A 23,007-nucleotide genomic window follows, 5' to 3' on the forward strand; every position below is an offset into this window, starting at 1 on the left:
ACCAGGCTTCGTAGTGTAAGGACTCAGATCTGGGTGAATGGAAAAGCAGTGGAGATAAATGAAAAGACAGGAAAGGAAGAGAAGCAGATTTGGTAGGAAGCTTATTTATTTATTTATTTATTTATTTATTTATTTATTTTTGAGCTGTCTTTACTTTGAGGGCCAGTAGAGCAAGTAGTAGCTCAGAATCAAAGCCTCAGAGTGTCGGGGCTGAAGAGAAGTATTTTGGAGTCAGAGAAAGGGGATAGTTGAACGCATGAGCTAAGATCTAGTGGTGCCGTATTTATTGCTATTAAAAGTGTTCTCATAGCTGACATCGAGATCTTTATTGGCAGTAACAAAATAAGAGTAATAAGAAATTAAAATAAGAGTAATTACATTGATGTACTTTGCCTGTTATCTAATATATCATTCTCAACTGAAGCCTCTCATTTTTATAATACTCTTTGTATTATATGAGACAGCGGTCACTGAGATTCAACTTTAAGTTGCCAAATCATGCCACTGACAATCGCACTTAGAAATCTCCTCACCCGTGGGACTGTATTACTTTGCCATAGATCATAGGAAAAGTGAAAAATGTTGTGATAATGAAAGATGCGTTCCCTTAAGCTGTAAGAATGCTCTTTTTAAAACATTCCATCTGGATCTGCCATCGACTCATAACGGTGGCAATCCCCTTCCAAGCAGATTTCTCCCCAAAGTGTGCTCTCTTAAAATAAGAGGTTCTGAGGATGGGTTGGAACTTGAAGGAATCCAGTCGGTCCGTACAATGTGTGGATCATCTCTGAAACATCCCCACTGACTTAGTTATCCAGCCCCACCCCCTCTTTCTCTTCCAATTCAGATGAGTCCTTCTGCATCAGAAGCAGGTAACCTCTTCTAGAGAGTCTCTTCTCCCAGTTCTCCGCCGAGCCCTCGGCGTGGGCATGGGATGAGATTCGGTTACCTTAAAACATCTTTCTCGAATGAACAGGCAATAATGCAGTGCACTGTATTCACTCCCAAAAACTGTCCTCAGAAAACTAGCTGGTAAGCATATTTATAATTATACCCCAATACAAAGCACATTCCTGAGAGTAAGTGGTAAAGCAGCCCCCATTTTATAACCACATAATACAAACCACCACCACACAATATAAAATAACAGAATTTGTGAGATGCTTATTTTAGAACACTGTTTTTTTAACATATGCTTGATAAGTTGGTAAGAAAAAGAACAGCTTGTTTCTCGTGGTGACATTCTTTTCTTATACAAAGTGACCTCACAGGTACGAACACAGTCATCTTGACAAAGGCTGTCATGGAAGGAGAGGCAAGGCTCAGTCACATTTTGCTGATAAGAAAGAGACAAAAATGTTATGCCGGAGCATGTACCAATGCCTCCTGGCAAACTGGAGTTTCATGGTTGTCAGAGCCGTTATATTTACATATATTTAAATATATTTAAATATATTAAATATAAATATATATATAAATCTTATAAACCACTTTGCCTACAGGGGTGCAATATATATATATATAAAATATATATGTTATATATCATATATCATATATATATAACATATCATATATATGTTATTTTACTACACATTTGTATTTATTTGGTAAAGTGAATGTTGAGATACTTGATTATTATGTAAACAGCTGCCGTGTTTTAACCACCTGTGAGTTCCAGATCCTGTACTTGATGGTTTTGCAAATGTTATCTCATCTAGTCCTCATATTTGCCCTGTAAGGAAGGTGCCGATAGTCCCGTGTTTGTCACCTGCCATCACTTGACAAAGCTGTGGCGGGCCTGGGACTTCAGCCCATGTTGGGCTCCAAAGCCTGTGTCCTTCTCGGATTTCTTCACGTCCCCTCAACTACTGGGATTGGTACCTGGCGGCAGTCGTAGGTGCAGCTCCTCAGACCCACCTCAACTTTTCTTTCCCTTACTCTCTCCTCGCTCATTCTTTCTTCCTACTTGTTGAACAGCTACAAATGTTTCCCAAACATTTACTATTGAGGTTGCTTCTGGTTTTCTAGGACTTTCTCCCACTTCTCTTTCTTCCTCCTTCCTCTTCTCTCTCTTTCCTTAAACTCACCTTGTTGACGGTTTTTAAACATAAAAAGTTGCAGATTGTTTTTCCCTTAGAAGCAATAGGATAGCACATTTTATGTGAAGTACTCTAAGATTATTCTTCTCATCTACCATGTGCATATCCAGGAGAAGATTAACTTAGGCATGAGGATATGGCAAAGTCTATAATTTTGCAGTTAAATATCAAAATCCTTCTATGTAATTTACAACCACAACAGATACTTCACTGGCTAGTTTTTGTTTTCCAGAAAAGTCATCTTTATGGTGCTTCATAAAATCTGCTATCCGTATTACTTTTGCCGTGAGTATTAACGGTAATCTCCACTCCAAATTCTTGCTTTATGGGCCTTGGTACAGTGATTTTTCAACCCTGATTTCAAATTGGAATCACCTGGAGATCTTTAAAAAAAAAAAAAAAAAAAGGCCAGACTCCATCCTCGACCAAATGAAACAATCTCTAGGCGGTAGGGCCTGGAGATCTGTATTTGCAGAGGTTGTCCCAAGTAATTTGCACCCGAGACTGAGAACTACTATTGGACCCTTAATTAAGAATAACTATGACAGCCAAGCAATTGTGAAAAAACAGGGCCAGCTTCGTGGGGGTGAGGCAGACAAAACGGACCTGTGTGGGGTGTGATAAGAGATGAGACCCATCTTGGTTATCCACGGAGTGGTCTTGAACTTGTGGCACCGACTAGAGCCAACGAGAGCATCTGATAGAGAATCTTCTCAGCCAGAGAGTCTAAGCAAAGAGAGCGAGTGCGCACAGGGAGAAATGCCACTGAGTTTCCCAGACACCACCTTGGTAGGACTTGGCGGGACAGGGGGCTGGTGGGCGAGCTGCGACCCCAGGTGAGTGTGCTCCCCGCTGGGCCCCTCCGTGGGGGGCGAGGCAGGGACGGACAGAAGATGGGGGACCAGCCATACCCCAGATTTTTTCTCAAAGCTGCTTAATGATAAACAAGTGTTTCCATGTCTTACCAGATGATTGGGACTGTGCCCTAGAGTACGCTTTGTTTCTAGAAAACACGTAGTGGTTAGAAAACTGCCTAACAAGAAATAAACATTCTTTTATAGTTTCTACAATTCCTGACTAACTTCAAATTGACTACTGTTGATCAGTAAAACTACTATAAATAGCAGAGTTTTAACTCCATCTTAATGGCTTTCGGTGGTAGGTGGTTTGCTCATGAACTTACTGCTTTTACTTCTCTCCTAATGTGCTCTTCCTTGGGTGGTTATCTTCATTCCATCTCACTTATTATTATTCTTTTCTAGTCCATGAAGGATTTTCAAGCCTTGTCATAAACCAGGGAAATCTCCATGTAAAAGCGAAGTGGAAGTCTGGGCTTCCTGTCAGACTTAATTCTGCTTGTTAAGGGGGCTCCTTGGGAGAATTTGGGTTCTAGTGAGTCACTAGGCCAAATCCCAATAACCACAATTGCCAAAAGTAATTAGACTGAGGAAAGCCAGGCTCCTTGGGAGGAGGGTCATCACAGCACACTTGAGCCATTGCTCCGTGGTCAGACCTAGTTACTTGTCCCTGAGGATTGGGAGTAATCCGGAGTTACAGAGAGCAGGAGAGCCACCAGAAAACAATGCTTTTCCACCAATTTTTTTTCTTCAATAGATTATTCACCCTAAGCATGCAAGAGATAGAAGTATGCACAGTTGTCACCATCATCTTATAAACCACTTTGCCTGCGGGGGTGCGAATGCGCACAGTACTCCTGCTGTCTTCACTGCAGAGTCTCCTCCTCCCTTCCTCAGTAGATAAAAAGAACCTAAGGAATTTGGTCTAAGGCTTTGTAAAAGAGGTGTCTGATTAGTAGGGGAAGGGAAGAGATCCTTGCAAACATCCTAAATTCAATTTAAGTATGATATTACTGAAGTAACATTTGGAAATAAGAAAATTGTAGTGCATTTCCAGGACAAGGGATCTAAAACCTCCGGAGCGAGGACAGGGCCGAGGGTACACTCAGAATTTCTTGTACTGGAAAGAAAACTATTTAGAAATACGATGCTATAGGGGCGCCCGGGTGGCTCAGTCAGGTAAGTGACTGCCTTCAGCTCCGGGCATGATCCCGGGGTCCTGGGATCGAGCCCTACTTTGGGCTCCCTGCTTGGTGAGGAGCCTGCTTCTCCCTCTGCTCTCTCTCTCTCTCTCTCTCTCAGATAAATAAAACCTTAAAAAGGAAATATGATGCTGTATCTAAAGAGAAGTTATCAATAAGTGGAGCTCTAATTTTAAACTTTGAGTATGTTAGATGTCAGAAGACTGTTAAGCCTTTTTATAGGAAAATATTCACAGAGCACAAATATATTTGTGCTTCATAATCTAAGGGAAAGTCCACCTTTGAAACTATTGGCATTGCCTCAAATATCCAGAAAGGATACACTGTCTGCCTCATGTGATGGATCTTTAATTGTACGAAGATACAGAGTTTCCCACTGTTCAGGGTCCTTAAATGTGGTAAGTTTCACATTCCTTTATAATTTAGAATAATTTCGGTATATTTCGATACCCCTATGACTTTGTACTAGTAGCTCCTTTTGTTCAAACATGTGGCTGGGTGGTATTGCTTATTTTAAATCCACAGAGAGGCAGACAGGCAGAGCCCTTTCCTGGCCATCCTCCTCTGGCAGTTGAGCCCAGGGTAACGTTTGGCCAATCGCCCTGACCTCCTGCGCTGTGCACACTGCAGTTACCATGACCTGCAGGCAACACGGTATTACCGAGTTAGTGGCACCGTATACCTGATTTTCTTTGGTCTTGAGTTTGATGATGAGCTAATCTAAGAATAGAAGAATTTAGTTTTGGAAACCTAGCAGCAAAACTATGACCTTTATTTCCTTGAGTCTCTATGTTTTGGTGGCATGTGCTTTCTGCCACAAAATAGAAAAGATACAGACAAATGCTGTTTGGCCACATTGAGCTGCTGAAGATTTGGTTTTTTGTAGACTTCAGTGTTGTTTTTCCAATTTATGACCAGTTTGTTGATCTAAGTCCTAAGGGGCCTTCACTGCTGTTTGGCAATAAGAAAAAAAGCCCACAGGTGGCATCCTTAGCCGCTCCTCCCTCCATTCCCCGCCCTCCTCACTTCATGCCATCCTCAAGCCAACTCTTAAGGTAACTTTTAGCCCTTTCCACAAAGAAGGGGCGATCTCTCTTTCCTATACCACATTTCCAAGACATCCACCCAGCTTTCTAGTCCAGAGCTTGATGTAGACCTAAGCTTTTAACATAGATCAGTGGAATTCCCTCGGAACCCAGTTACCCCGGTAGGATGGTGGAGATGCATACTTGACCCCAGTATCCATAATCAATAGCACGTGCCTTTTCACCCAGCACTGAGCTTCCGGGACCCAGTCCTGATTCATGTGTGTTTTCAGACCTGTGAGCATTATGTCCCCATACCTCAAAGTTTAATTTCTTTTTTTTTTTTTAAGATTTTATTTATTCATGAGAGACAGAGAGAGAGGCAGAGACACAGGCAAAGGGAGAAGCAGGCTCCATGCAGGGAGCCTGGTGTGGGACTCGATCTCGAGACCCCAGGGTCATGCCCTGGGCCGAAGGCAGGCACTAAACTGCTGAGCCATGCAGGGATCCCCCTCAAAGTTTAATTTCTAACAGAGTAAAGGAGACTTCCAGAAAAAAGGAGCTCCCAACCATTTCAGGCTACCACTGCCATTTTCAGCACCCATGTGGACATCTGACCAGCTTTCCAGAAATTCATTAAAAACTGTCTCTGAACTTAATATATTGCCCGTACTATAAATGGAGAGTTTATAATCCCAGAAAACTTTATTTGATAGTGTTTAACCAAACTATTTAATTAGCAGGTTGAGAGGCAAAAGGGCTACTTTTCTTTAGGTAAGAACACATTTCCAAAGAAAATTGCCAACATTTTCCAGTGCAGGATATTTTCTCTACCCTTCCTAGCCCCAAATCACTTCCTCAAATACTCTCCAAATTCTAAACCAATGCTAAGATGAGTCGAACAGTCTTAATTTTAGAATCTTCCAAAGAAAAAACAAACACACAGACAGCTGAGTTAATTTATAAAACACTGCTGCATTTATCTTGGCAGATTTCGGGTCTCTCCTGTTTAAGTCTTGCATGCTAACTCTCACTCAGCAATTCATGGAAGCAACAAGTCATTTCTATTAAGCACCTTGGGAGCCTCGCGCAGAGTAAGTCTGGTGTTTCTTCACACCTCTTGTACAAGTTTCTTTTCTCATACACAATTTATTTACCGGGTCTCTGAAACCTAAATAATTCCTTTAGTTTAAACCTGAAGCAAACGGAGAGTCATTTTTACAAGAGCAATAAACGAAAGTGGCTGTTGAGATACTTTACTTGAATTGGTCTACACACTGAAGTACCTTTTTGTTAATACAAACCCTTCAGACTCCAGCAAGCAGCTCCCTGAAATTCTAGGACTGCTTAAAATTATACGACCAGGGACCAGGAGTCTCCCCTCCCCCATGCCAGTTCCCTGCTCCTGGGAGTATGCCAGCAATTTTGCAGGATTCATTCTGACAACTGTTCTGGTGTAAATATTTAGAGAAATCCTTTCCATTAGAGATTAAACAAAGTGTAAGTAACTGTTCCTAAAGGATAGGTCTTATTAATGTTTGCAAGGGCAGGCCTTATGCTATCTGATGCACAGATTCCAATACACTGGAAAAGACTAAGGGTAAAAGAATCAAAAGAGGAATTACGTTCAACTGTACCTAAGGTGACCTGCAAAATATTATTTTAAATTATCGCCATAGAGACATGGTTCAATTTGCACAGAATGTAGGAGAAATGAGTTAATTTTAGTTGAAAATAATGAAGATTTGCTACTGGTGTTCCAGCGGTTTAAAAAAGATGGAGGAGGATGGCGATTACAGATCTCTTCATCAACATGTTCAAGAGCAGTTTTTACCTGTGTGTCCATGCTCCCTCCCAAATAAAGTAATATATCTGAGACCCTGCTTTACATAAGCTCCGGTTTCTATATTATTATTTAAAGACTATTAAAAGGGATAACGGCTGGGCTCTGGTGCTTACATCAAATATCACTTGTTAAGATAGCATGATACCCTAGCCCCAAGGGGCCGAAGCGCCCCCATGTTCCACTTCTGCATCTTCTTATCTGCATGAGATTTTCAAATATTTATTATGTATGTACTAGGGGATGACACAGCTAAGTAATTTAAAGCATCAGAGGCTTCACTGACTGAATTTCAAATGAATTCTCCACTATTAACGATTAGTATACTTGACTAGAAAAGGTGTATATCCTTTAGTTATTGTTAGTTTCTGCCTTTGATGATTTAGGACCTACACTAAAATCTAAAAAGCTTTGAATTTTAATTCACTTTCTTTATTGGTGTCACTATCTCAGATTTCTTAGTGGTATATGCAGTTTGTTTTCTTTATAGGAGTAGGATTTTTTTTTTTTTTACATAAGGATTTTCCCCTTCTGTATAAAAGCACTGTAGAAAAAAAGATGCTGTGTAAATAATGCTATTAAAATATCTACAGTGGGATTTCACTTTTCCTTATTTTGCTTTGAATGTATAATGACAGTCCTTCACTGCTGAGTCTTCAGTTGAGTCCCACTTGAATCCCAAATTTGTCCACAATGTAGCAAAGAAAAATAAAATAAGTTTAAGGAAGAGGAAATGGAAATTTCATAAACTTTATTGTAGAAGAATAACATCTTTCTAATCGTCTTTTTTGGATCTATATCTTCTGGATTTTGGACTGCAGTTCAAGAAATCCCATGTTAGAGGGCAAGTGGGTTGATTTCTAATCGTATTCCGCCCTATAATCTAGATAAACCATTGTTTTAGTCTGCGATTGTGTTGCACCCCTTATAAAATGGGACTCGTAATCTTTGACTTATCTGAAAGCAAGAGACTGATCTCAGAGTCCCCCCAACAGGAAAATCAAAGAGCTCTTCCTTTTTCTTAGAGAGTTGTCAGTCACAACTTCAGGAATGTGGAGTTAGGGCTGCAGTTCAAAAGCACGAGTTTCTTTTTATACTTTCACGGAGTTTGTTAGACCATATGTTTTTTTTAAAGCTAACAGGTGAAAAAAGAAATTCTATCGGAAGAAAAATATGAGGAAAAATTGAAATTAAACTTAGCCCTAACTAAAACAGCATAAATCCATTCATGTGGCAGTGATTTATTGAACATTTAGCATATGCTAAAATTACAAAAGTGAGCAAAGCACACATTAAACCTGCTTTTGTGGCATGTCCCGGTGGTTAAAGAAAGAACCTAGGAACCTAGAATTAAACATTTTCCGGCTAAAGGTAAATCAGAGCTGTTAGATACTCTTTCTAAGCTGCAGAACATTTCTTTTTAAGGCTTGTTTAAAGAGAATTGGAAATTAATGAGATAGTTTACAAACGAGCTAGCCAATGCACATTCAGATTTTTCTCTGGAAAACAAGGCTATCGAACAGCATGTGAGGACGAAGCAGGAAGGTGGAAGGAAGATCAACTGAAAACACTGGAATTTATTGGGCCTCCCAGTATTATCTTGTCTGAAAATTTATGACCAATGAATAAGAGTCATCGTTTAGCATGACGTCTTTGACAATCATAGGAAGTATGCTATGCGTACTGTAAACGTAGTTGGCATTGTTAGGTAAAGCTTGTAATGAAAGGACGTAGTTTGGCTGAGCAAATTTCCCTTTTCGGCACATTGACTAATTTCTATAGTTGAACTTTCACGCTAGTTCACTAACTGGAATTACTTTTACCAAACAAATATTAAAATGCCATGTGTTTAAAAATAGTGCATTTTTGTCCATCTCACGGAGGCATTCTTTTCAAACCTTTTATGGTAACCCCTTGACCACCCCATGCGACATACCATCCGATCGACTTAAAGCACCACGTTGGCAAACACATATCAATGTGTTATTTGGATTTCTTACGTAAGTCTCCTGATGAGCTTTCCTGACACCGGTTGACAGCTTTCATGATGTCGGGTGCCACGATGCAGAGCCTTGCAAAGGGCACGATGCAATTCTTTTCAGTATGTTGTTACTAACTTGTGAAAGCTTTTGAGTAAAGAAAGGCACATATACATTTTATGTATATCATCTCTTGTAAACCTCACAACAACCTCACGATGCATTTTATCTATTTTGTAAGTGAAGAAACTGAGGCTCAAAACCACGAAGCAACTGCCCCGAGTGACAGCCCGCAATGGTAGGGGAGAGAGTATACCCAGACCCTCTGACTTAGCGCACAGCTGTCCCGTCCCACTCTGCTTTTCATCAAGAAGAGAATGCTGGAGGAGGTGGCAGTGGGGGGAGGTTCTCTCCGCAGCCGAGACGGTCCTCCTCGTGGCCCCTTAGACCAGAAGTGAGGCCGAGAGAGAATGAGCTGAGCGACACAGGCGGTTCCTGGTCAAGAGCACCACGGAGAAGCCTTTCAGCTGTTTGGAGAGCAGGGGCCTGATAAGATCTGAACTATTGTTCCTAGAAGCTCGCTCTGACTGCCGCCTGGTAGCAGTAGTCCCGGGGAAGTGGAGTGATGGGGGCTCTCTTAGTTAAGGATGCAGAATCTGTGGGGAAGAGTGGTGGTGATGGGGGGGGGCGAGTGGGACTCTTAGATTCCTGGCTTTGGCACCTGGATGGGGCCCTTTACGGCGATAGACAGGATTAGAGCAAGAGCACGTGTGGATTAGGTATGCAACACCTTTTAGTAGCAGGAAGGTTTTGGGGAGTGGCCTATGCCAGCCTAATCTCCCCATATTACTTAAGAGGGGGAAAAAAAATAAAAGAGTCCCGAGAAGTAGGTCAACTGCCTGAAGTCACTTGGTAGTGAACCCTCGAGTAGAAACAGCTCCTGTGGCCATTCTACAACACCAAAGGCCACCCAGCAGATAGGTGCCAAGGATGGCCTTCCAGAGAAGTCTTCTGTGGATCTTCTGGCAACGTGATTCTTATTTGTTTAGTTAAAGGTCATTTCAAAGAGAATTATCTGCTCGCTGGAGCAACACTTATTTCACAATCTCTTTATTTCCTTACTCCATGAGATCCAAATCTAAAAAGTTACTATAACCTGTTGCCCCAGTCTAACATGACTCATGATAGGGCACAATTTAAAACAACAAACCAGGGGCGCCTGGGTGGCTCAGCGGTGGAGTGTCTGCCCTCGGCTCAGGCCGTGACCCCGGGGTCCTGGGATCGAGTCCCACATTGGGCTCCCTGCAGGGAGCCTGCTTCTCCCTCTGCCTGTGTCTCTGCCTCTCTCTCTGGCTCTCTCGTGAATAAATAAATAAAAGCTTTAAAAAAATACATTTGATGAGAAAACTGACAAGTGTACTTGATGAGAGTATGTGTAATTGGTTTGTTATTTTATTTTTTCATTTTTTTAGATTTTATTTATACTTCTAGTATAATTTCTTTGGGTTTGACAATAAAGGCATATAAATTAGGGGGAATCTCTATTATGGATTAGATTGTTCTTCCTGGCTGACAAGGTGAATTGGTGGATCATTAAGGTCTTTCCCTCTAAATACCCGTCTGTGAGCCCCATTCAGGGGGCAATAAGGGATGCTGAGTAAAAAAGACTGCTCAATAAGCCATTTTAAAGACTGAACAAAACTACTTTCAAATCTAAGAATAAAATTCTAAGCCCATGGCTCCCCTAATAGTCTTTATAAACTAAAAGAAACTAAAAATAGTGATTCGTAGTGCTAGGCCGTCGTCCCTCCTCATCTGCAGGGGACACATTCCAAGGACCCCCGAGAAGATGCCTGAATCCGGAGATAGCACCAAACCCTATATACACTGTTTCTTTTCTACACATATACACTTATGATAAAGTTCAGTTTATGCATCAGGCACAGTAAGAAGTTAATAATCACTAATAATAAAGTAGAACCATTATAACGACGTACTGTAATAAAAGGTATGTAAATGTGCTCGCTCGCTCACTCAGAATGTCTCACTGTACCACACTCCCCTTCTTGTGACGATGTGAGATGACAAAATGCCACGTGATGAGATGAAGTGAGGCAAGTGACATAAGCATTAGGGTACTATTGACCTTGGACACTGTCAGAGGAAGGGCCATCTGCTCCCCAAGCCTGGTTTCCGCAGGTAACCGAAACAGTGGAAAGCAAAACCGCGGATAAGGCGGTGGGGGAGGCCAGGGAGGGGGGGTACAATCACCATAATGTCCTGTGAATGATTATGAGAAAAGACCTTTCCCATTTTGCTGTTTCACTGTCTATAATTAGTATTTTTGTTAGATACAGAGGTAATGAATCAGGACTCTGGAATCAGCTCCCTAATAAATATTGATGAGTGCACCTTCTGGGGAGCCAGGGTCCAAAGCTCTTGGGGGTCTGATGCAAGGTGAGCCGTGTTAGGTCTCTCTTTGGCTCTGGAGTCTCCACGTAGAATGATTATTTACAATGAAGCATGCGGCAAAGGAGAATGTGTTTTAGCCAGTGAGGAAGGCAGAAAACCAGAGGAAGAACTGGCAGGTGTCTTTGCTCCTACTCGGGGCAGCATTCAGGACTCCCTTTCCGAGTTCTGCCCCCACAGCAACTACCACCAGAACTGAACATCAGAGAAGGATCTCAAGCTCTGGAAAATGTAATCGGGTAATGATGCTGTAAGAAGCTAAGCTTAGCTCCGGCATCCTGGCTCTCTCTGGCCTTGGAAGGCTCTCAGATTCCACACCTGAGTTCGTGCATGCTCAGGTGTGATGGTTGAGATGCTAGGTTAGGATCCCCCAGCTTTGCTTCCTGAACTCCCATAACGCATGAGCGTTTCCTAGAATTCCATCCCCTTTCAGAACCGCAATGCTGCCTTCTCATCTCCACGGTAAAGCCGTGTAGCCTGCTGCACACGCTCCTCGTGTTCGGTCTTAACTTTTGCTCCCCTTTATTTCTCTCCTAAATTTCATGTTTTAGTGAAATCAAAAAACCTCTGAAGAGTGCCACTAAGGCTGGGTGATCCTTCCTTGGGAAGGCATCAACATTCCATCAGTCTCAGTTCTTGATTTTGGAGGGTTTTTTATATATATATATGTAAAATGGGATTTGTTTGTTCTTTATGATTTATCATGAACTCATCAATATGCCTAGACCTGGGCTATCTGTTTGGGATACAAAGGAAGAATAAGACCAGCCCAAGCCCCCAGGACCTCAATAAAATCATTTTTTACCTGCTTTTCTCCCTCCCTCAGTCACCTGTCTTTCTACTTGGATATTTCTGGATCTCTATATCTCAATTAATTATATCATTTTGTTCCCGGTCTCCCCAGTTAGAAACCCCCAAATCAACATATATTATTCCTTCATTTACCACTTTTTTGGTTTTTTTTTTCATTTACCCATTTAAAATTGTCAAATCCTGTCAACCTTGCCCATTCTTCTTCGGAAATAACTTAAAAATCCATGTCCTCTTTTTTCCTTACTCCCATTAATGCGCTTCTAATTCAGCTAACAGCCGTGCCAGGTATGGAACAACATACCGTTCTATTAACTCAACGTCTAGTTTCTCCTTCTCAGAAATTCTTCTTTTTGTTTTCAGAGTGTTTGCTCAAAACCAAATTAAATCATGTCACTGATTTCTCTCTAAACAGTTCCTTCCAGTTATATAAAAGATTAAATTCAAACCCCGACCCAGTTTCTCCATACTTCTCACAATCCCGCTCGGATGTCAGGATTTCCAAGTAGGTGGTTCCAGATGGTTAGCTGTCTCCTTTCTGCCAAGGCCTTGCACATAATATTTACCTCACTGGCTTTTCTTTGTTTATGGTCTCTCACCATACTTCAAACTTCTAGGTCTTATCCGTCTTCGCATCCAAAGCGCCAAGCACTGTTTAACAAACTATCTTGAGGAAAAAGGAGACAATGTATTGGGTGTGCTCTCTGGTCCTAGAGCTTCCTGGAAGACAGGCAGGTTTATGTTCAATATGGGGAGATGTTTTAAGATGTTCAGTATGTAGAGATGTTATAAAATAATTATATTGGCTGCCCCCAAAATGTAAGATTTGTTTTACTAAGCATGATTAAATGGGCTGCTCTGGGGAGGCTGTTTGAACTCAATCCCTCTAAACTTCCAAAGGTTTATGATCCTATCAGCTGGAAGCTAATTAACTGGGTGGACCACAGTGTTCTCATCTGAAACTAAAGAGAGAAAGAAGAGCTCTAAAATCCTGTAAATTCCACGGTAATAGTCACCATTCTCCCAAATCTTCTTGATGTATTCATACATAACGTTCTTGTCCCTAGCATTGTCTTCCTCCCTTTCTATTTGTCTAAAGTCTTCTTTTCATTCAAGTCCCATAACTGTTCCTGACTGTTCTATGGCATCCTCAGGTGACCTCAGCCATCAGCAATTGCCCCTGCCTTGTAGTTTCTCTTGTGCTAAATTTCTAGTCTAAATATTTATGGGCCTCCAGATATAAAAAGACTTTTACTAACTGCATCGTAGGCTTCTAGAGTCAGAGACCAGGTTTTGTCTCTCAGTCCCTAGAAGAGGGATAAATACTTATTGTGAACATCGCAATGATGTGATATTAAAGTAGAGCATGGATGTCACCCGTGTCCCATTCACCTGGAGTCGTCCTTACAGATGCAACTGCCTGGGCCCACCTCTTCATTCCTGAGTCAGAATCTTTTGGAATGAAACCCAGGCATTCGCATTATTAAAAAAGCACTCCAGCTGCATCCTATGGAGCACAGGTTTAGAACCTTACTGGCATACACTTCCAGGTTCTCTGTACCATCTGGGTATCATTTCTAGGCATGCCTTACCTCTTGCAGTCTGTTTGAGCAGGTCCTCGTCTTCAGAGGGGGGCTGGAGTCCCCGCGGACTTCTTGCTTAGAATGTTCTTATCTGATAGTAAAAGCTGCCTCCTTCTATGACCGTTAGCGAGTCCCTGGCTCCCCAGTTTTCCCAAGATCTCCTATGGTAGAAGAAGCATCAACATCTGCACTCTCTCCAGCCTCCTTGCTTGCATGGGGGTTTTTGAGCCATTATTGACTAAAGCTTTGCAGCTGCCTTAAATAAGAGTCGAAATAGCACAAGGTTATATAGTTAGTACTTCTTGGGTAAAATGAAATGCCTTACCCATACGGACTTGTAATGAGTGCCTGTAAGGGTGCCGGGTGCTTCCATGTGATCTCCTGTAATCCCCCTCAGGATCGATCAAGTAGATATTCCCTTGTTAAAGATGAGAAAGCCTGGGTTCAAAGAGGTTGAGCAACTTGTATCTAAATACCCAGGTTACAAACTCCTTGATACAGATTATTAGTTTTATCCATCTTTAGATGCTCACTCATTAGCAGTGTGTGAATGTTGGGTAGTTTGAGTAGCTGGATAAAGAGATAAATTTAGGTTATTCAGCTCGTAAAAGTCAGAAGTCCATATGAATCCAAAGCCAGTTTTCCACCTCCCAGTCCCTGTGCTCCCCTGGGAAGTGTGCAGGGCCCATGTCTGAATGAGATGGTGATGCAGTGGCCCATGCACATTAAGTACAAAAATGCATGCAATTCATGAAGGTACATGTCAGCACCTTCTGCTCTGTCAGCAATTATGTGAATCTGGGAGAAAAATCCACTTATTTTCTCTGCTCAGGATTTTAGATGGAACACATAAAGCTGGATTTATTTAATGGTATACCCACTATTTGCACATCTTCTTGTGCCTGTTAAAATACCACAAGCCTTTTGCCTGCTGTTTGCTTATGCTAAGACTTCAGCCATCAGATATGCTACTTTAGCATGCTATGTGGCAAGAAGATCCAAGTTTATTCATAATATAACAAAGTAGAGTTTGTTTTTAGCACACACTGAAGTTTGTTTCGTTCAAGAATGCAAACTTGGTAGTTATGGAATCACACCCATGCAGATTCATTACCCTTAAACTATCACATTTTCTGTTTATGTTGATTTCTAATTAATTCTCTCCTTAAAAAAAAAAAAAAAAAAGGGAATGGAGTTCTCAGCCAGACCAGAGCACATAATGATTCCCACTGTTGGATGAACACTGTTGGATCTGTCTCATGAAAAATGCTGTTATTACCACCCACTAACTCATCAACAGGTCCTGGCTCTCTACGGAATCTGGGTCTCCATTACTCCTATCCGCTCCTTCTTGTCCTCTATTCACCTCCATTTGGGAACATGGCCACTTGGAAAAGGGGAAGCTTTCCCTTCCTTAGCGACAGTTGGAGATGCTGATTCAGTACCTTACATTTTATACCCGTAGCAGGGTGCATTAACCTTATGATAGATTTTCTACTTGTGGTTAGGAAAAAAAAAAAAAAAAACACTATTTTTGGTTGTACAAATGCTTTCTGTTGCAGTGTCAACAGCAGAATCAATTATAGCTGTTTGGTAGGTCACAGGAAAACTAATATGGTTTTCACTACTTTTGAAGAATCAACTTTGGAATTAGCCCACAAGTTATTAATTTATTTCATGGAAAAAAAAGAACATAGCATAGAGATCCTAAAAGGAAGATTAGAAGTGAAAGACCATAATGTTGTTGCTCTAAATTACTCTAAATTACCTAGGCTTTGTCCATGTGCATCACTAATGGCAAGAATTCAGAGAAATACAGAAAAGATTATATGCAAGATTGCAAAATGTTTTATTTTTATTCTCTTTATTTGTTCGTATGACCTCTTATGTGTTTCATAATTTTCCTGTTTCTCTTTACCACCACCACTATCCCACACACACGCACACACTCCAGGAAAAGAGAACAAAAATGTAAAACTGAAGCAAACTAAAATAACTGATCACAAAAGATAGAAGAAAACAAAGAAAAAATTAAATGTTTCTAAGAGCAAAAACCAAAAACAACAACAACAAAAAAAAAACCCACGTAGATTGATGCACAGTCTTTTTGCAGATTAGAATCTGAATGTAAACCTCTATCTTGTGGCTACTTAGAACATTCTCCTATAATATAAAAATTGATAAGACAACATCTTTTCAAGGCATACAGGATGCTAGTTCTGCTTCACGATTCATAAAGTTAACAAAAATTGACATGGATAACGATGTCAGGCAAAGGATGTTCTTTCCTTTCATTCTGATACACGCTCAGCAATGCAGACTTTAAATACACTTGGTATATAATCCCAGCTGTTTACCGCATTCCGGAAGGTTCTGTAGGCTCTGGCTCTACCCTCTTTCTCCAAAGTTGCCTCTTACTCCCCGGGGCGCTGCAGCCCCATTGATTCCCCGTGGCTTCTCCTTATGCCTGGTCTTTCCCGTAGCCCTAAAATCTCCACCTTGGAGTCTCTTCCTCCCTTCGGTTTGGTTTTCTTGGTTGCCTCCTGACCACTCTCCAGCTCTCAGCTAAAGGCTGACATTCTAAAAGATGTTTTCCCCAACCACTGCATTTGAAGTAGCTCCCCACAGTTGTTCCCTGCCTTGTCTACCTGCTTATTCACTCACACCAACCCCCCTCCTCCAGAATATAAGCATTTAATTGTTTACTTGCTTACTAACTGATGCACATCATCGGATCAGGAGCTAGATGTCTTGTCCACCCCCTACATTTCCTACATCATGTGGGGTGTTAGGTACCTAGTGAGATAGCAGAAATCTGCGTTGAGAACCTTAACCATAGTCTTCACGACGTGTGTCCGATTCAGCCCCCTCTCATCTGCCTTTCATTTCTAGTCCTCCTTCTGCAGCCTGCGGAGAGACAGAGCACGGCCATTGGCCACCACGTTGGCATCCAGCTATGAAATATTCATCATTGCTTGGATTTCAGGAATTCTATATCTGCCATCATTTGCTAGCCATTTTCATAATATTTTGAGCTGGCTTGATTTTAGTGGAAAGTCTAGCTAATTGCTATTTAATGTTAGGCCTGTTTTATTGCTGTGGTTTTATTTTAAAGTATTTATAGAATATAAATATTAGAGTCCCTTCAGGAAATTATTATTCAGTAAGAGAAAGAGAAAGATTTTCCAAGTTCTCAAAGAAATAGTTTCCATTAAAAACAGTATGTTTCCCCACATAATAATGGTGGAGCCCTAACGGGGCTGTATTCAGCAGCTGGTGAATACATTCCTTTCTGAGACTTTAGGAATTTGGTGAACCCGTTGGTTGGGGCACAAACGTTCAAAGTATTCAAGGTTGATTCACTGGGGCAGAGATGTGGCAGGCTGTATTATCCTAACTGCTTCGGGCCAGTCCATGTCTGTGCCGTTAATTTTAGTAAAAGACCACATGGAGTATGTGCATCACGTGGCTAATTACATATATATACATATACGTAGACACATGCACAACATATACACATATGTATGCACCATCAGAGGCTATACTGCATTCCAAAAATCTGTATATGTTTGTGTATATAAACATGTCACTGGTCAGACAAATTATTGGTCAGAAATACCAGTGGGAAAAAATAAAGAAAAAAAAAAAAAAGAAATACCAGTGGAGGATAACAATAGAACCCTGCTCGTCCAGATATCATCATTTGAGAATGGAAAGGAGTATTGTACACCAATTAATAGTCTTATTCATTCAAACAGCTTTTGATATTTTGCTGTTTATCCCTAACAAGCGATTGTGGAGATCTAGCCATTGTCTCCTCCTCCTTGGCTGCTTTAACTAATGAATAAGTAAGAAACATGGACTCTCAATATTTCTGGGGTTGATTCAATAGAATTTGAGAAACACTGCCAAGTGATTCAAATTTTTAACATTAGATTTTTAAAGTGAACAATGCTAAACATTCCAGAGGACCCATGAAGCATCTCTTTCCAAGACCATAACTATATTCAACTTAAAAGTGAATCCATAACAAGACAGACCCAAGGTGTGATAGAAATGTGCTGTCCTTACTTGGGCAAGAAATAAATCTACATTTCCTTTAGGTGAATGGATAACTGAAGTAAATGGCACCTAGAAAAACTTGTACTATTTCAAATGATTTTATTTCATAATTAAGATCTTCACAGTGTAAATGATTTGAAACTTTATTCCTTTATCAGATATTTATAGGCACTACCCACTTAAAACCAGTTTATTATATATATTTTCTATTAAGTATTTACCTCCCTGGCATCTTTATTATTTTTAAAAAACACAAATAAATGGCTTATCTTTCATATCTACTGTTCAATAATCAAAAACTCTTCCTCGAAACCCATTTAATAAGTAGCTGCCCTGTTGTAGAAGGTGGGAATCAGCAAGAAAATTATAAAGATGTTGTGAAGACCAACCAAACTCCTGTTCGAGAAGCTTCCAGTCAATGTGAACATCATCATAAAAGGAGAGGACATGGAAGAAAGGACAGATGTAAAAATAGCTTTGGTTATAGAATTCTACTGGCCTCTTATTCCTACCCTGTCTCCTAAGGTCACTACAGGGAGAAAAGCAGGCAGTGGAATATTGTGAAGATAAGAATGCATTAGGAAGAATCCGGTGTTTAAATGATTATTATTAAAAATAACTTTTATCAAATTTGTTAATTTATTTACCTTTTGTTCTCTGAATTATAAAATCACTTCATTGCTTTCATATAGCTAGCACTTACTGTGAATGCTGTAAGTTTGACTTCAGTCAAACCTTGGATAAACCTAAAGTCTACTGAATTTTGTACTTCTGAAAATTCTCTACCCACAAATAAATGACCATCAGAGGCAGTTGGCAGCGTGCAATATTAGATTTCTTCCACACAGCAATTTACAGTAGATGTGAGTATATTTGCAGCTGGGTTTTAGAAGGGGATTAAACTAAGGCAAATCCTTGAAGCTTACACTTAAATTGTTACAGTAATAGGGTTTAGATTTTACTACTGCAGTTGGTTTGCTATATCGTAAACATTGAACATAACTAGCCAAAGATTGTGTATTTACCAAGTGCTCCACCGTTTAAGACTCTATATTCTGGATGTTTCAGCAAGAATAATGGAGAGGCGTCAAGGTGGCTCCATTGGTTAAACATCCAACCCTTGATTTCAGCTCAGGTCATAATCTCAGGGTTCTGGGATTGAGCCCCGGGTGGAGCCCCATGTTGAGCACCGACCCCCCAGCTCTGCACTAAGCAGGGGATCTGCCTGAGATTCTCTCTCTACCCTTCCCCCCAAAGCTCACTCGCTCTCTCTAAAATAAAGAAGTAGATCTTTTAAAAAATGTTGGATTAACTCTCATGACAATAGCCTTTATATACGGTTGCATCAGCTATGCATCCCAAGATTAGCAAATAGAGAAGTAGAAGGAAGGCTCAACAGCTACAGAAATTGAAGTCACTTACTCAGGGAATATCGACAGTTCCCACAAGTTGGTTTCGGTTGTGCATGGACATACGCTCTCGTCATACTTCACCTTTGCCTACCAGTTAAGAAAAGGCACTTTCTTATTTCCCAATTTTAGGGAAAGATAACACTAATTTTACCATGTGTTTGACAGATTTGTAAAAGGAAAGTCCCAATTTAACGTTCCTATGAATTCTGTCCATTTTCCCACTCCTATTTACCCTTGTTACACATCTAAAACTTACTTCTATATAAAGAGACTGTTACTAGATATCAAAGATCTAGGTTTTAACCTTTGGCATGAATTTGCTATTTACCTTATAGTTTCAGCAGCATTTCTTTGAGTCCTAGTTTGAGGTTCCAAAATAAGTAACTGTGAAGGTTTCTGTCCTTACTAACAATAGTTACCATAGTCCATTTGGCTTTCTGTGAGATGCATGCTTTGAGAGCAAAAGTGATGTAGAAATACAAAGTATGGTTAAAAATCACGGAAAATATGTCTTTTTCTCTTACCAAATGTCCCTTATTTTGGACTGCATTTCTTTCTTCTGGTGTTCTTCAGCCCCTCCTCCCTTCAAGATGTCTTCTCTAATTAAGGCACTACAGCCAGACTCTCATTTATGTCTCTGGCAACCATTACAATATTAAGGTCCATCTATTAAGCATCACGTTCTGGATATTTCATAAAATCTGCAAAATCAAATGATCCCAAGCCACGTTTGTATATTTAGACTATTTTATTCAATGGACTTGCCCTAGCACTCCAACTGAAGGCTTTTACTCCTCTAGCAGTCCCTCATCGTTTTTATTCACTGACTGAAACTTAAAACACACTTTCTCACATCCCTTTTTTTTTACATTTATTTTATTTTCTTTAAATTCAATTTGCCAACATATAGTATAACACCTAGGGCTCATCTTATCACATGCCCTCCTTAATGCCCGTCACCTAGTCACTTATCCCCCCGCCCACCCCACCTTCCACAACCCTTTGTTTGTCTCCCAGAGTTAGGAGTCTCTCATGGTTTGTCTCCCTCTCTGATTTTTCCCACTCAGCTCCCCTCCTTTTCCTTATAGTTCCTTTCATTATTTCTTATATTTCCCCCAATGAGTGAGACCATATGATTGTCCTCCAATTGACTTACTTCACTCAGTGTAATACCCTCTAGTTCCATCCACGTTGAAGCAAATGGTGGGTATTCATGCTTTCTGATGGCTGAGGAATATTCCATTGTATATATAGACCACATCTTCCTTATCCATTCCTATCCATAGCCAAACTGTGGAGGCTCCTTCCACAGTTTGGCTATTGTGGATGTTGCTGCTATGAACATTGGGGTGCAGGTGTCCAGTCATTTCACTACATCAGTATCTTTGGGATAAATACCCAGTAATCCAATTGCTGGGTGGTAGGGTAGCTCTATTTTTAACTTCTTGAGGACCCTCCACACTGTTTTCCAGAGCAGCTGCCCCAGTTCACATTCCCACCAACAGTGCAAGAGGGTTCCCCTTCTCCACATCCTCACCAACATTTGTTGTTCCCTGTCCTGTTAATTTAGCCCTTCTCACTGGTGTGAGGCGGTATCTCATTCACATCCTCTTTTTTGTTCAGTCCACATTTTGTTACTTACCATATTTGATTGATTCCACCTCTTAATATCCTTGGAATACTCCCACCATTCTCACCACTGCCTTTGTTACATTTTAAGGTATCATCAGTCTTTACCTTGATCACTAGATTAGTCTTCTAGTTTCTGTGTCTTACATACTACCGGAGAAATTACCTTTCTAATACAAATGTGATCACATCACTCACTAGATTAAAATCTCCTATATCTACAGAATAATTTCCTTGGCACACCCCACAAAGGGTTCCATAATCTAGATCTATCCTGTGCTTCCACTCAGTTTATGTCCATCATATCTCCATTAACCACTATTTATGTATCAGTTGCACTGAACTCATGCCAGTCTCCTTGTTGTGGATAATTGGGGTGTTCCCTCCTCTAGCCCCACCATGGCTACTTACATAGTGATTACTTCAACTAGTTTTCTTTTTTTTAATTTAACTTCAATTAGCTAACATACAGTACATCATTAGTTTCAGATGTAGAGTTCAGTAATTCATCAGTTGCACATAACACCCAGTGCTCGTCACATCACATGCCTTACTTAGTGCCCATCACCCAGGTACCCCATCCCCCTACGCATCTCCCCTCCAGTGATCCTCAGTTTGTTTCCTATAGTTAAGAGTCTCTCGTGGTTTTCCTCCCTCTCTGATGACTTCCCATTCAGTTTTCCCTCCCTTCCCCTATGACCCTCTGTGCTGTTTCTTATATTCCACATATGTGTGAAACCATATGATAGTTGTCTTTCTCTGCTTGACTTATTTCGCTCAGCATAATACCCTCCAGTTCCATCCACATCAATGTAAATGGTAAGTATTCATCCTTTCTGGTGGCTGAGTAATATTCACATATATATGTATGTATGTATCTCACATCTTTATCCGTCCATCTGTCGATGAACATCTGGGCTCTCTCCACAGTTTGGCTATTGTGGACATTGCTGCTATGAACATCGGGGTGGGGTGCAGGTGCTCCTTCAGATCAATACATTTGTATCTTTGGAGTAAATACCCAGTATTTATTCCAGAGTGGCTGCATTCCCATCAGCAGTGTCAAGAGGGCTCCCCTTTCTCCGCATCCTCGCCAACATCTAACATTTCCTGACTTGTTAATTTTAACCATTCTGACTGGTGTGAAGTGGGATCTCATTGTGGTTTTGATTTGTATTTCCCTGATGCCGAGTGATGTGGATCATTTTTTCATGTGTCTGTTGGCCACTTGTGGGTCTTCTTTGGAGAAATGTCCGTTCATGTCTTCTGCCCATTTCTTGACTGGATTTTTTGTTTTTTGGGTGTTGAGTTTGATAAGTTCTTTATAGATCTTGTATACAAGCTCTTTAGCTGATACGTCTTGCAAATATCTTCTCCCATTCCATAAGTTTCCTTTTAGTTTTGTTCAACTCGTTTTCAAAGATTAAGTTTAAACCTTAGATATTCTATGAAACCTCAGCACCACTAACACCTCCATTGCTCATATGAAATAATACTCCAAAAGCATTGTTTGGGGGGGGAAGGTGATTTAGAAATGCAAAATGAAGCTATTTTTGGAATGGAAAAGAAGAAGCATGAAAAAGTAGAATTCAATTTTCTTTCTTTAGAATCATAAGACTCTAAGGCTGAAAGAGTTGTTACAGTCAATCCAGACCAAAGTTTTCTGTGGTTTTCATATAAAAGTAAAAATTTGCCTTAAGATGAAGTTTGGGAAATTTGTATCTAGTTGTGTAATACTGACTGTATAATTTGAGTGACCCTTATACAGCATTCAAGAAACAATCACTACTCAACTGTAAAAGAAAATTTAGAATCATAGAATCTGAGCTTCATAGTCGCAATTTTCCCTACTTCTCACAGCATAACACTGAAACCTTCCTGAAAAAATAAAGTTTGCCATCATTTGTGCCTGCCCACATTCAAAATTTTGTTTGATTAAAAACAAACAGGCATTTTCTTTCTCAATTAGGACATTTATGTCTTCTTTACTTTTTCAAAAATCTACTTTGCCAAAAACTTGTGTCTAAAAAGGAAAAA

At 40.5% G+C, this 23,007-nt stretch overlaps 1 protein-coding gene across 3 annotated transcripts in view; it reads left to right on the forward strand.

Moving 5' to 3' along the window:
- The window catches only part of RSPO3 (R-spondin 3), an 83,694-nt gene that overhangs the window by 6,802 nt on the left and 53,885 nt on the right, over positions 1–23,007 (forward strand). The gene's annotated exons all lie outside the window — the stretch shown is intronic.

This window comes from Canis lupus, chromosome 1 (assembly GCF_048164855.1).
Source record: "Canis lupus baileyi chromosome 1, mCanLup2.hap1, whole genome shotgun sequence".
NCBI lineage: Eukaryota > Metazoa > Chordata > Mammalia > Carnivora > Canidae > Canis > Canis lupus.